This window comes from Protopterus annectens, chromosome 7.part1 (genome assembly GCF_019279795.1).
Source record: "Protopterus annectens isolate FY-2018-M chromosome 7.part1, PAN1.0, whole genome shotgun sequence".
In the NCBI taxonomy this organism is placed as follows: domain Eukaryota; kingdom Metazoa; phylum Chordata; order Ceratodontiformes; family Protopteridae; genus Protopterus; species Protopterus annectens.
This window is the reverse complement of record NC_056740.1, coordinates 164,393,306-164,409,152: the sequence shown is the minus strand read 5'-3', so window position 1 is coordinate 164,409,152 and position 15,847 is coordinate 164,393,306. Positions and strand designations below refer to the sequence as shown.

Genomic DNA, 15,847 nt, shown 5'->3' with positions numbered 1-15,847 from the left:
TAAAAATACATGGAACTATAAACAACAAAGAATGCATTCATGTACAGATACATATTAAGACACGCGCACACACACACACACACACACACACACACACACACACACACACACACACACACACACACACACACACACACACACACACACACATCTATATTTGTTGACTGAGAGTCAGTCTGAGGAATCCTATTTTCAGTGTAGTCCTGGGGAGCTAATCTCCAGATTAAAATATAATACAGTGCAAGAGTTGAAATTAGACTATGGTATCAATAAAACTATTTGGAGAAATAACAATCATTTACTTATGAGGACGGAAGTATAATATACAAAGCAAATTCAAATCCCTAGTCAAAATAAAAAAATCACTGTCATGAGGAAGGGTCTTCCCTGTGATATTGCAGTCTGGAATTTGTATACTATTAAACACTGTCCCCTTTTACTATTCACACTTCAGAGTGAACAAAATGGTGTCAAACAAAACTATACTTTGCTTTACACTGGACTATATTCTTATTGTACTGAAAGAGAAAATTAGGACATTAACGAGTTTTCTAGTCCTCTGAATTGCCACATGCCCTTTATGTTTCCTTTGAAATAATAGAAAGCTGTCTTCATTTTGACAGGCACCTAAGCAAAACACTGCCCTTGAACCTCTATCACTGACGCCTACTTTTGGTCAGTAAATTACCACTACTCTTACCCCATGGAAACAGACAATATACGAAGCTAATCATTTCATACAAATGGCATCTCAGGGATCGAGATGTAAATGCTGAATCTTTCTTTTAAGTGATTAAGACCCTGGAACAGTAGCATAAATAAAACTAGAGCACTTTACAGATAAACAGTAAAATAAGCAATAGTTTAATTAAAACCTGAGCACTTATCTAAAGCAAATATATAATTTATTTATTTACCATGTAAACCCACTAGGTACAAATGTTTCTTTAAAAAGGCAACCCAGCAGCTCTGTCTGGTTAAGTGACTTTGTTCAATGCACACAGTAGGCAAATGGAGACTGATAGAATCACACACAAAGTTCAGGGATGAAGCTCATTACTAATTCATAGTTTACTTGCCCGCAGAAAGCTCACAGACAAGACTGATGGATGGGTTGTACTGGACTAGCTTTAAACTATGTCAGACATTCACTGGTTAGTCATAGGTTCATAGGATCATAGGAGATTACTAGGCTATCGACCTGGAGATCATTTTAAGCCTAGCCGTTTCATCCCAGTGCAATATCATAGAAATGCTAGTCAATACTCAAGGTTGCATTTAGTGGTATCTGCCCATGTCCAGGAGGGCTGTGGGCACTATCCCCGGTAACAATTTACAGTGCCCCATCCACTCGTCCACGTTCCTCTTGAACAGTGTCATAGAGGTGCTCTTTTTCACATGAATTGGTAGCCTGTTCCAAAGATGCAGCAGTCACTGGGAGATAAATCTGTTCCTCCAGAATGTCTTATTTAAGTTGCAGGCCATATTTTGGTCCCTGGAACAGGTAGCCCTAGTCCCATGTGATTTATGGATATGCAGAAAGTTCATTAGGTTTGGGTCTTGGATTGCTCTGTAGGTCAGGCATAAGTCTCCCCTAAGAAGTGTATACAATACTGAGTATAGTGACAGTGACTTTAGTCGGTCTGTGTAAGGCACATGCTGCAGCCCCTTGATCTCATTTGTTAGAAACCTCTGAGGTCTCTCCAATTGCTGCAGGTGCTTTGTATGGTACATGCTGAAAGGGGCGTTATACTCAATTATGGGACAGATAACTGTTGGGTATAGAGAGGTTATAACCTCTTTTGCTCTCAAGGTGATGCATGGTGGTCAAAGTTAAGGTCACAGTCAACTTGTGATCTCAGGTCTCTTACCACGTCTTGGGTACTTAGGGTATTGTTGTTGGTCTGATAGTGTGAAGTCACATTGTGCTGAAAGGAATGATGATGCATTTCTTTGCATTCAGTTTGAGACAGTGAGTAATACATTAGTTGCTGGTGTGCGTGAGACACTCCAATAATATACTGACATTATTTGGGGATTTAGTGATTGCACCTAGTTTGCAGTCATCTGAAAACTTGGTCAGCCACAACCTCTTAGGTTTGACCTGAACGTCTGAGAAATATATACCAAACAGTAGGGGGTCCAGCACTGACCCCTGTAGCACCCCACTGGTAACAGGTCTGCTGGTTGATGTGGAGTCATCCATTTTGATAGTGTGTGTCTGGTTTGTGAGCCAGCTGGCAACCTAAAATATGGCGTACAATGAAGGGGTTTACATTCAGTTTGGTATGTTCATCGGTAATGTCTGAATGTGGGATTGTATCAAAAGCCTTTTCCAAGTCGAGGTATGCTGTGTGCACAGATTTGCCCTCATCAATGGCCCTGGTCATGTTTTTAAAGAAATCCACCAGCTTTAACAGGCTGGATCTGCCCTTGACGAAATTGGGTAGGATCCAGAGTTTGGAGGTCACCTATGTCTTTATTTATGAGGTCCATAATGATACGTTCCATGGCCTTACAGCTGAGGCTGGTCAGGTTTATGGGTCTGTAATTCCCCGGGTCTGTTGCTAGGCCACCTTTGTGAAGGGGAATAACTGTTGCTGTCCTCCATTCCGTAGGAACAAATCCTGTGGTTAGGCTATGATTGAAAAGGGTACATCATAGTGATGCCAGTTCATGTCTTAGCCAGTTTAGAAGACAGCCTGGGATGTCTTCCAGTCCCATAGAGGCTGTTTTTTTTCCCTTGGACAAGGCTGTGAGGACCTGCTCTTCAAATATGTAGGGTGGGGAGGGGGTTGGGGGAAGGTTTGTGATAAGTTAGGAGGGGATAAGGCAGTGAAGTTTTCACCAAACCTATCCGCTAGCAGGTTTACTATCTCTATGGGGTCAGTGTGTGTGATACCATTGCCACTAGGTCTGCACATGCTTGGGTCCTTCCTTTTAGCCTAAGTATGTAGCTGTAAAAGGCCTTATGGTTATCCTTGGCTGTACTTGCTAAGTTTCTCTTAAAAGAACCCTTGGAGGATTTGACAAGTTGTCTTATTTGCCTATTGAAGCTGAAGAGGGTGCTCTTCCACTGTTGGGGGCCTTGCCTTTGTTTTCTTGGACTGCATTTATTATAAAGTTTGATGCTGGATGTCCACCATGGCAGCTTGTTTTTACTTGGGGCTCTGGCTTTGATTCTTTCTGGTACAGCTGAGTTTATATATTTATGCAAGTGATTGCACAGGGATTTAGTGTAAGCTTTGGCATAGTTACCACTTCCAGCTTGGGGTGGGGCTTGGAATGCATTTATACCTTCACCTAGGAGGGTATAGTTTGCCCTGGTGAAGTTTTTTAGTTTGATTTCACCCTTTGTGAGTTCTGGTGTCAGTGCCAGTCCCTGTACCTCCTTAACCACATGGTGACTAGTGCCTTAATAATAGAAAGATAAATAATTCACTCAGTGGTTCCAGACAGGTGTATATTTTACGCTCAAAGAACCTTTTCTTCGAACACATAAACAGTGACACATAAAGAGCGAAAGATTTAAACCCTGAATGGCCATTTCCACAAATTTTTTCATAGGGAAAAAAATTGACTTTTGGCCATAAACACAGAAACAAACTTTAAAACCTAATCAAGTGGGGGGCTTTGCCTCCCACAAACCCGATGTGGGGGCTGTGCTCCCTACACCCCCTAACTAAATATGCCAACTCCGAGATCACTCTACATTGGAGAAAAGGGCAATTCCCGATAACGGCCAAGCAAATTTTTTTCACAGGGAAAAAAATGTGGAAGTAGCCTTTTGCGGTTTCCAGCATTCGCTCTTTACATGCCGGCATTTAAGCGTTCGATGAAGACACTCTTCAAGCTTTTAATATAGACCCATTCCAGACACAAACCGCTTTTTCTATTTATTTTTTTTTTAAATTAAAACTTAGGTCATACTGTAGTGAAGAATAGATTGATTGTATTTATGTTATTGCAAGAAAAATGGGCATGTCTTTAGTCACTCACAGCTAGATTGTCTTTAGTTATATTTTTATTCATTAAAAAACAAAGAGATATACTAGAATTTGCTGCAACATTAATCTCATTTTTCTTTCATCTCATTTTAAATCTCATAAGCACTGATAATACACATGAATAGATATTTTGTACATTTAAATATGTGACAAGGCTTCACTAAAAGCTGTGTAGAAAAAGGTGTCATACCTGTTCTATGCAGCACAAAAAACAGTCTTTAGTAGGTAAATAAATAAATAAATAAATACAGAAAACTTGAGAACTGCTTACAAGGAAGTACTAACACTGATGTGCTGCTCTGTTCAATGACGATTCCAGCTTAGAATGTGCATTTGCTCCACCGCCTGTAAACAATTTGTGCTATTAAACCATTCATGAACATAAAGAGGCAATGACCTAGCTAATGGCTCAGTGGCAGGGAGACAGAGTTACACTATAACATGGAATAATCGGATTTACATGCATCAATCAAGCAAATGCAGATGTGGTGTGCAAATTCCACCTGCAGTGTTACAGCCAAAGAAATGATCATGCAGAGTTACATATAAATGAAGAGACGAGGCCTTTTTTAATAAGACAAAGTAGTTAAAGGTTGGCAGGGACTCATGCTGGGCCAGGTATAAAGTGCTGCATCAGTGTTTTATATAAATTTACTAGAGCTGGTGGGCTTCATTATCTAATAAAAATGTTCATAACCTAGAGACTCTTACCTCACAGTATGCAAGAAATGTGCAGGTAAAGAGGTCATGCCGCAGATCTGCCACTGCACCTCATTTCTCTTTTGCTGGGTATCCTGATTTTGCTTAATTGCACTAAAAGAACACATTATTCTAGCTGCTGCCACAGCTTCCTTTATGCACCACTCTAATAGAATTTTGCAAATATACTAAACAGAAATGAAAATGATCATTTGTGGAAATCATGACAAAACAGATTCTTAGACAAAAAATACCCAGCGTGTACATACCGTATGGTTCTGAAAATGTCATTATATATCCCAGGCCTCTCTTTTCATTGTAAGAGAACCTGTACTTATGCACTGCCCTCTGTCTGTCTTTTTTAGACAGATGCATTAAGAAAACATAGGACATCATCTTAGAAGAATTGATCTTTGGACTGTGTTGTCGAGCAAACAGTCATTTTTTTATGACGGTTACATGGACTGGGTCCTTAAAGTACAAAAATCAGACTGTGGGGTGAAATAACTGATTGATACTAAAATGATATGTAATAATTGCAGTTAGTGGCAATTGCACTACAGAGGATACGGATGATCACCCCCCCCTATCAGGTCCACATTTTAGGATGATCAGGTTCTGTTTTGCTCACAGTGTATGGTACAGGGGGGCTAAGTAATCTGGGATTAGTGCCCCTCGCAGTGTGTCAGATTATTACATTTTAGTCTGAACTGTGTTAACTGAACCCTTCCCTTACATGATAGCTACAGAGAGTTTAAGACTTTCCAACTTAAGTGTGTATTTTATTGAGTATAGGATGACCAGTCATAAAACAAACAATTTGAATGTCATCTGGAAGGAAACAAACATTTTAAGATGATATTCAAACTGTATTATGGTGGTAGGGTGGTATTTTATTGCCCCACCCCAAACAGAAGGTTAAATACTCTTCATTCTAGTACTGAATATAATGAACTCTGAGATAAGAATGCTGTACTTCAAGAGAAATGAAGACTCCTGCACTGACATCTGACAGTGCGGAAAGGACCATGGAAGAGACAATGTATGGCACTGGTAAGATGGCTGAACTGTATTTAGTACTCTGTAATGAAGACTCCTGCACTGACATCTGACAGTGGGGAAAGGACCATGGAAGAGACAATGTATGGCAATGGTAAGATGGCTGAACTGTATTTAGTACTCTGTAATGAAAACTCCTGCACTGACATCTGACAGTGCGGAAAAGACCATGGAAGAGACAATGTATGGCACTGATAAGATGGCTGAACTGTATTTAGTACTCTGTAATGAAGACTCCTGCACTGACATCTGACAGTGCGGAAAGGACCATGGAAGAGACAATGTATGGCACTGATAAGATGGCTGAACTGTATTTAGTACTCTGAAATTTTAGATTTAAGGCTATGTGTGGTTGTATCTTGAGGCCTAGAGGATTAGAATAAGCAGACATCAGAAGTGTAACAAAGACATAAGACTAAGAAAAGGAAAGCTTTAAATATAGTTTTACACAGCTATTTTACTTTATGCATAAATATTCCATCTCCTGTTAAACTGAAAGCTGAGGCAGGTGGCAAGGAGAGAAAATTCTGTAAGAAGCACTCAGCAATGACCAAACACGGAGGAGTCAGTGTTCATTACTAAAGCACTAAGGACAATTGTTATTAACTTACTTTTGTCAACCAAGCAGTTCTAGGCCAGTGGCATGAGATACACACAGTCTGGAAGCTTGTGAGCCGTAACTGCTGAGAGTGTGCTGTGCCAACCAACTGTACTATACACCTGCTCCACAATGCAATTAAAGTCTCCAGGCACTTACTGCAGGTCAAGATTATGATGAAGTATGAAAAAACGCATGTTCTGTAGTCAATGGGCTGAATTAAACGCTTATGTCCTAGAAATGAACATCCTTACATGCTTCTTGATTCTAAAGATATGATGATTGAAAGTTAGGAACCAGATATCTGAAAGATTTATTTTACAGTTGCATGAAATACTGTTTTAACTAGTTTCACCTAGAAACTTGCAAGTTTGGCTTGTGATACTATATAACAATTAGGCTGATTAGGCCACTCCAACTTAGTGAATTAACCTTTACCTTACTGAGATTTTTTTTTTTTTTTTTTTTTTTTTTATAAAAGTCACAGTCACAGGGTTAAATCAGATAATGAGCACATTTTCAACTACAGTGAGACGTAGATGAAACTGGGAGTGTTGCTACATTTTATAGTTCAACTTCTCAGTACCATTAAAACTATTGCCATTTCTTTTTAGCATACTGTCTTGAACCCAGAAGGGTTGATTAAAATATTTAATCAAGAGACGCATACTGCCATATGTATTTTAAGTGATTTACTTAAGATTATACAACACACACCTGGGATCCAACCCAGGCTCTCAGGTTCACAGCCCAGAATCACCCTACTACTGACAATGTGCTTCATCTAATAGTGTACATTTTTTTTTTTGCCTGACATCACATGATGCGAGGAAATTGAAACTTTATCATTTCAATTACTTCAGGAAACAACATGATCCCACCCAAGGCTGGTGCTAGCATTTTGGGGGCCTCCATCAAGTTTCAAGTTGGGGTTCCTACCCTGGAGAATATAAAGTGCAATCACATTGCTATCACACCCCCTTCTCTTTCCAGCTCATCCAGCACCATTTAACCATCACTGTATAGTGTTACTACATTCAGACCATTAAGAGTTGAAGTGCCAGGGAATAGAACGACTGGCATTTAGTACCAGTGTTACATTATGACAAGCACCTGTACCACAGCAAGGTAGCTACTCACAGAGGTGCATGCACACACTGACTGGCATTTAGAACCAATGTTATATTATGACAAGACCCTGTACCACAGCAAGGTAGCCACTCACAGAAGTACATACACACACTGACTGGCATTTAGTACCAGTGTTATATTATGACAAGACCCTGTACCACAGCAAGGTAGCCACTCACAGAGGTACACACACACACTGACTGTCATTTAGTAGCAATGTTATTACATTACAGCAAGCCTCTGTACTGCATAACTTACTTACTGCATTTAGTACCAGTGTTATATTATGACAAACCCCTGCACCACAGTAGGGTAGCCACTCACAGAGGTACACACACACACACTGACTGGCATTTAGTAGCAATGTTATTACATTACAACAAGCCTCTGTACTGCATAACTTACTTACTGCATCAAGGTAGCCAGTCCCACAAAGGTACACAAAGACTCCCACAATGACTCCCACACACAGGACATAGACACACAAGACAAAAACAGCACTATAACAAGACTGAATAGAGACAACCACACAGACTCCCTCACACAGGACAGAGGCATACATAACAGATAGCTACACAGATTATTTCACACAAGACAAAGACACCCACACAAGCCAATATAGTATCACAAGCCACTCTTGAAGACAGCACTACAACAAGACTGAACATCAACACCCACACAGATTCTCACATACAGGACAGACACCCACACAAGATAAAGACAGTATTATAGGAAGACTGAACAGACATCCACACAGACTCCCTCACACAGTACAGAGACACACAAGACAGACAGCTACACAGACTCTTGTGCATAGGATGTAGACACCCACACCTGAAGACAGCAATACAGCAAGACTGAACATTAACATCCACACAGACTCCCACATACAGGACAGACACCCACACAAGATAAAGACAGCATTACAGCAAGACTGAACTGACACATAAACTCCCTCACTTGGGACAGATAGACACAAGACCAAACCACAACTACAACAAGACTTAACAGAGACCCCCCCCCCCCACAAGATGAAGGCAGCACTACCACAGGACAGAACTGAGGCACCCACACAAACTTCCAGACAAGACAATGGCAGCACTATAACAAGACTGAAATACACAAGCTTTTGAAAAACTGACCCCATCAAACAAGACAAAGGCAGCTACTGACATGCAGAGCACACAAGACAGCCATGACACAGACATAGGAAAGTCTACAGACATGCAAGCCACACAGGAGAAACCCATGTGGATTACTGAGCCTGAGGGTGACAGACTCAAACCTAAAGAAACACAAAAAGGCATACAGGAGAAAACCATGGGGATTACTGAAACTGAGCCGTAGTTTTAAATATTGCTATAATAAATCTGGATGAAGCAAACATACCACAAGATTAGGGATTTAAAATATTGGACTTATGAACTAAAAACGATGCTAAAATAAGAGTTTGTAGTGGCATGCATTGTGTGGCCCCACATATTTGACAAACAGACCAAAACTACTAAACATTTGGACATTGTGCAATATTCTCACAGCCCCTACCAACTACCTAACTTCTCAGCATAATTCCAAAGCCAAAAATAACCACAGAACAAAGGTGCCTATGTCTCTTATGGACAGAGGCAATCTGTAAGCTGCTCAAGGCATAGGCACAAATCCATGTCATCTTCTTGTCCCTAAGGGCCATGTACTGGGTAAAATCATATTATATTGCCTAGGCTTGTAAGGGCTCTTAAGCCATTACCCTAGTAATCTCCTATGAACCTATGCTATACTGTGGGAATACACTACTTTCTGCCCAGGAAAAAGCCATCCATTACCATATCCACAAGTCACGGTCAGTTTTACTTGTTCATTCATTCACAGATTAGCTACTTAACCTAAGGAAGGGGTTTTGACAAGCCGGAATCTATCCCAGCACTCACTGGGCACAAGGCAGAGAAACTAATCCTGAATGGAGATCCAGCCTACTACAGGACACATGCGCCTATGGGCTATTCAGAGAAATATCAATTCATGCATGGCATGTTACTGGGTTATAAAACAAACCAGAGCACCCCCTGAAAAATCACATGGACACAGTGAGTATTTGCAAACTCTGCACAGAAGTCACCTCAGCCAAGAACCAAACAAGAAGTTCTGGGAGACAGAAATGTTAATCACTGCACTATGCTGCCCAAACAGTTTTATCTTCAGGGTTTTATCAATAATAGTAGTCAACATTCACAATTCTTTATGACAGAGACATGGACTTTCTTTGAACCATTTAACAAACTCTTGTATTGCAAACCAGTTCTAACAATGTTTCCAGCTGATACATTATAGTACAGCAGCATTCTGTCCTATTACTAAAGCAATTTTATGCTAGAAAACGTTTTCTGTTTCATTACTGGCCAGCATGTACTTTAACACCCCCCCCACATACACACACACTGTTACTACTGAAGAGTCATCAGTGTCAACTTATAAGTATACCATTACTGCTACTGGCCATAAGCCAACAGAGTTTTTTTGAGGCCTAAGACACTGGATGTCATATCAACAACCTTGGTTAAGATTTGAGCAAGGAGAAAGAAGGTGGTAACCGTTTCTTGTATATTTATCAATTCAAAATGCTAATGGGGCCACAGATAATTGTAGTCATTGTATGTATATGTTGTCTAGCTAGATAAAAAAAGCTTGAGAAACAGAAAAGATAAAAAAAAAACTGGTACATCTTGCTACAAAGACCCTACTAATGCATGCATATGCAGCTGAAGAAGTGCCTTACCACAATCTCACTCATGCAGAACAGTAGCAGACACAGTAAATCCAGAATAGGATACTGCTAAAAGGTAGCTCCTGTAGTGATCAGGGACATAAAGTTACTGTAAATAACACAAATGACTGCTCATAAAATGGCACATGGCAATTTATCCAGGTACCTACAAGTATACCTGACAACATTATATTTCTTGTTGCAGCACAAATTTTACTACAGTTTCAAGAAATTGATACATTTATAGGTTTTGCTGTTGAAACTGCACAGGTATCATTCTGTTAATGATATACTACTGTTTGGATGAATTTATACATACTGAACTGGTGAAACATGAAACTGTTCAAGTGTGTGTGTCCTATAATAGACTAGACTGGCATCCTATGTATTCAGAATTGGGATTCTGTCCTATACCTGCCACTTGTCAGGGTAAGCTCAAATGCCTCCATGTTCCTGAACATGATAAAGCAAGTATTAGAAAATGAATGAATTTAGTCAGTTAATAAACACGGATACCAAGGACTGCCACAATTCCCAGTTAAAAGGATCCTAAGTAAAACCACAGGAACAAGGGATAATCTGGCTGCCATTGGCTCACTTTCACTTTTCAAAACAGCAGCTTGCATTTTGTATGTGTAGGCAAATCCAGGAAGAACTGGAAAATAAAGCACAAGTACTAATTTGTCCTTGTTAAAATAATATTTAAATAACTGTTACTAATTGTAATGCAAGTACTGTAATACTACAACTTGTTGAAATCACTTAGTAAAGCATGAAAGTATGCTTATATAAAACACTTACTAAAGCATGAAAAAATGTTTAAAGATCCTCAAAACAGGATTAAGTCCATAAGCAGGCTGCTATCCTCGTTGTAACATTCCCTTCAGATCAACTCCTGGCTTGTCAAAGAAGTGCACAATCTCTCTCTCTGTTTTTGCACGTGCATATCTTATTAGAAATGGTAGGACATCAAGTCCTGTTTAATATGTTTATGATATGTACATGCAGGCATGTGTGCGAGTGCTTAGGTCTGGTGAGTGTAGTCTAGAGTGCCTGGCTGCACACATGTATGCATTTAGGAAAGTGGTTGTGGGTTGTGCTGTGGATGTTGTGATGGGTTTATATTACAAATTCGAACAAACTAAAAAGTGAATAACCTTTCATCGACACATATGTGTTGAACTCACAAGTAAGCGAATGGTCACATCGCCGATTTTTTTCCAAGGGGAAAAAATCAGTAGGCCAACTACACACGACACGCTATTACAAACATTATAAAATGGGGGCTTTGCCTCCCACCCCCCCCCAATTAAATATACTAACTCCGAGATCACACTACAGTGGGGAAAAAGGCAGATTTACAACAACGGGCAACCCATTTTTTTCCCTAGGAAAAAAATCGATGATGTGGCCATTTGCTTACCTGTGATTTTGACACATATGTGTCGACGAAAGGGTATTCACGGTTTAGTTTGTTCCAATACATAATATAAACCCACATGTGATATGTGTCTTTAAGTACTTCTAGTATGCGTTTAATAAGAAACATGTACTGTGTTCGTTTGGGGATCATTTGGGGATTTGGCTGAAATATGAGCTAATCAACAATTTTCTGAGAATGTGAAAATATAACTTACTTCCCTGGCTGGCTGCTTCTGCCAATCAGGAAACTAGAACTTACTTTCCTGGCTGCTGCAGCCAATCAGATCCCTTGTTTTACTGAAGTGGACCTGATAGAGTGCAGCTTACAGGCAACAGTTTAAAAAAAAAAGTGGAATCACATGGTGCCATTACAGAGCAGTGTGAATTTCTACAAGGTGAACAAGAAGCGGAGGAGGTGGAGAAACCCACAGCTGCTTCATGAGGGGGCCCTTGTACATGGAGAGATAATCGGGGTCTCCCCACGGCCATGGGTTTGGCGGGTGCCAACGTTGGCTATGATCTCACCCACCTTGTTGTGCAGTTATACTATGTACCAAGAAGCAGAGTTACTTTCTCAGTGCATGTACCTCCAAAGCATTACAACTTTATTGTGTCACAATGCTTTTGTGTCACAAAAACAATGTTCCCTGTTTTATACCACTTTCCATCTTAGATGTGGTGCAATTTTTCAGTTAATACTGACACACTAAATGTGTTTTAGGTTCCCATGTCTTAAGCCACATGTAAATATACTGCATTTTCTCAGTCAGCACCCCCCACACTGCAAATTTCTAGGTCAATATTCCAGATCCATACAAACCGAAGATTTCTAATGGAATAATCCCTATAATTTGCTGTAGGCTTCTCATTTATTATCCCAACACTGGTTGTGCTACATGTTTCTTATTAAACACCCCACATCTGGGTACACAGCAAATTCTGCTTTAATACTCTTTTTTTGATGTGCTATATATTTATAGTTAACTTCTTGACCTACTTTTAGATGTGTAGCAGTTTCTGAATTAACTCCTCCACCAGGCTGTGTTGTAGGTGTTCTTGTTAATAACCATACTCAAACATTTTTAACTTTGTCACTAAGCATCCTGCATCCAAGTATAGCAATGATTTTTCAAATTATGCCTTACACCATAACATACTGTAGGTTTCTCATTTAAGATTCTGCACCCTGACATGCAAATCTTTCCCAGTTAGTTTTCAAACACACTGAAGTACTATTGTTTCTTTGCTAATATTGTATTGTAGTCCTCATTGTGCTACTATTTTTCGGTTCTTACCTATGACCATCTTCATCCAACATGCTTGATACTGTATCACATATTCTTAGGTTTTGATTTACCAGCCAAGATCTATTTAGACAGAAATCCAACCCCTCCCATTTGTGGAAAGTACCTGTTTATAGCTTTCTGAATCCAAATACCTAAACTCCATCTGAAGGCACACTCCAAAACAATTTATTTTACCACTTCAAAGTGAATAGATATTTTTTTTTCTGATACTGGCATCTGTTTAGGCCTTCATGTCATTCAGTTTCTGAAGCAGTCTGGAAATGTACTTATTTTAAATGTCTACAAAACAGCTACAGCACAAATCACGGTGAGAGTCCCCTGTCAGCAGTCTAGATGTCAGTGAGAAGATATATTTTAGTGATTTTACTTGCTGCAGTTTAATGAGATCTCACAATGTTTTACTGAGGTTAGCACCCTCAACATACGGAAATGTGCTGCCTGTATGTGCCTATAACACTAATTGTATAATCATCTTGCCTATAATGTTACTGTTGCACTAAGCTGCATCAATTAGCAAACCATATTAGCTGCACACATAAGTTATATCTTGATTAAGGCCATTCAGTAGTGAGATTAAGCAGCTTGAAAGTGAAAATGATTTAATTGAGCATGTGAGGCAAAAAACTGCTTTGCATGCATGGTTACATATGTTTCAATATGTTACTTTTCTGAACAATGTCACATAATCAGCTGCCAGCACTGTGACATTTCACACCTTATTACTTGTACTGCTGCTAGACTGAATGAGCGAAAAGTTCATTTTACAGTTTTTCTTTTAATAAGCCAGAAGTTCCGATTATGGAAGATATACTCCATTATTACACAAACATAAGTGCATCTTTTGCATGGGAAAAATGATAATGTTTCTGATAACAGGGAATAGAGAGATGGTTTATTTTGGTTAAATACTGGAGTTTAATTCAAAACAGATTCAAGGTCCAGCACCTGTAAGCCATACCTCCCCAAATCACTTATCTTTTAGTATTCCAGATGTCAGCTAAAAGGGCTATGTTAATGGAACCTGTACATAAAAGATCAAAATGATTGATCTGAAGTAGTTAACTTCATTTTATCTGTAACCTGTGTGTATTCAGATCCATATTGGATCCGAGCCGGCAACTTTTTTTTCTAGCATCTGCTCCGAGCTCCTCCCCTACCCATAATGCACTACTATCTCCTACCTTCCCCCAGATCTCATTTGCCATGCCATAGTGAGCATCGTGGTCTCCTTCGCTCTGAGCTCAGGGATAGTAAGTCAAAAAATTCTTTGTCTTTAGTGTGTCTGTGTTAGTTGTTTCCCTTCCTCCCCCACAAGTATATCGCTTGTTCGTCGGTTAGTTCAAAAAAAAAAAAAAAAAAAGTTTTTGTTATAAAACTAGGTCTGCCCTCCCCCTACGTGTGTTTGTGTGTGGTGATCTTTGTAGGGAGTGGTGTTTGGTGCAGGACCATGGCTGATCAGCCAAAATCAGTGTTTAAAAAATGCACAGAGTGTGGCCATAAGCTCTCACTGGCTGATGGTCACACTCTGTGTGTAATTTGTTTGGGAGTGTCCCATTTGTCAACTCAGTGTGCAGTCTGCACTGGGTTCAACCCTAGAGCCCTCAGGGATCGGAAGGCCAAACTGGTAGCCAAAGGCCTTCTTCCTGCATCTCCACTGGAGTCTGCCACGTCCTCAGTACCCATTACTCCCACCAAACCTCCCACCCAGACAGGGACTCAAACTCCCATTTCTTCTGGTGCTGGGTCAGGCAAGGAAAAAGCTACAGTGAGTGTAGCTGACAAAGAGGAGGACAGAGAAAGGTGCAAGGAGGACAGGGACAAGAAAAGGGATAGACCTCGCAAGAGATCCCCGGACAGGGAGCTCTTCCTTAGTCCCTCTACTAAGTCTATGAGACCAGTTTCTCCATGGCTCCGGTCTCCTCGTTTTTCACCAGAGCCACTGGAACCTTCGGATCTGAGGCCTTCCTCGCCCTCACAGCTCAGACCAGCCAGATCCGATTTGTTGGCTTCTTTGCGATCGACTCAGAGCTTATCAGACTTAGATGTGGACAGGATGATGCGGAGATTCATTCAGACCCAAATACAGATGGGAGTCTTGCCAGGCCCCTCTCTCTCTGGAGGGGGGATCTCCATGCCTTTTTTCCACCCCATCTCTCCTTCCCCGATCTGTACGTCAGCTTCGGGGTTCTTGGATCCGAGATTTTTTGGAGCTGGTAGCTCGGCGCTGATGGTTCTCCCAACCTTGACTCTGGCTGTTACCTTGAGCTCCTCGGATCCGACTAGTTCAGAGCCGAGTGACTCTTGGAGCCACGGACAGGGAGTCAGACCCGAGGGAATGGATTCTTCGGCTCCACCTCTTTTGGATCCGACCTGTTTCCTTGGACCTCAGGCTACCCTTGGTTCTGCTCCGGTCCCTGCTTTGGATCCGGGGAGGGCTTCCTCCTTGCTGGGTGCCAAGGAGGTACACTCTCTTTCGGCCTTCGAAGTGGTGGAGAGGGTTCTCTCACAGGGATTGAGATCCCAGCTCATCCCCTCGGATTCCACCCAGACCCCTTTGGATTTGGCAATGACTGCCTTCATCCTATCTCAAGGACAGCCTGTACCAGAGGAACCCCAGGTTATTCCCCCTGAGGAACCCCCTGCAGCCACTGAAGAGGGCCACCATAAGCGCAAGTGCAAAAGGAGGCATTTGGACGCTGACTTAGAGGAAGGAGAAGGTTCCCCCAAGTCACTTCCCGATGGCGTCTCCTTCGGAGACATCATGGAGATCCTCCACCAGAGGGGAGGTTGGCCAGCCCCAAAACCTTCTGCGGATGAGTCAGTGTTCCTGGAGGCCTTTGGCATGGGCCCATCTACTTCCTGG

At 41.0% G+C, this 15,847-nt stretch overlaps 1 protein-coding gene across 2 annotated transcripts in view; it reads right to left on the bottom strand.

Moving 5' to 3' along the window:
• Positions 1 to 15,847, bottom strand: part of FGD5 (FYVE, RhoGEF and PH domain containing 5) — a 1,722,626-nt gene that overhangs the window by 180,255 nt on the left and 1,526,524 nt on the right. The window lies entirely within an intron of this gene.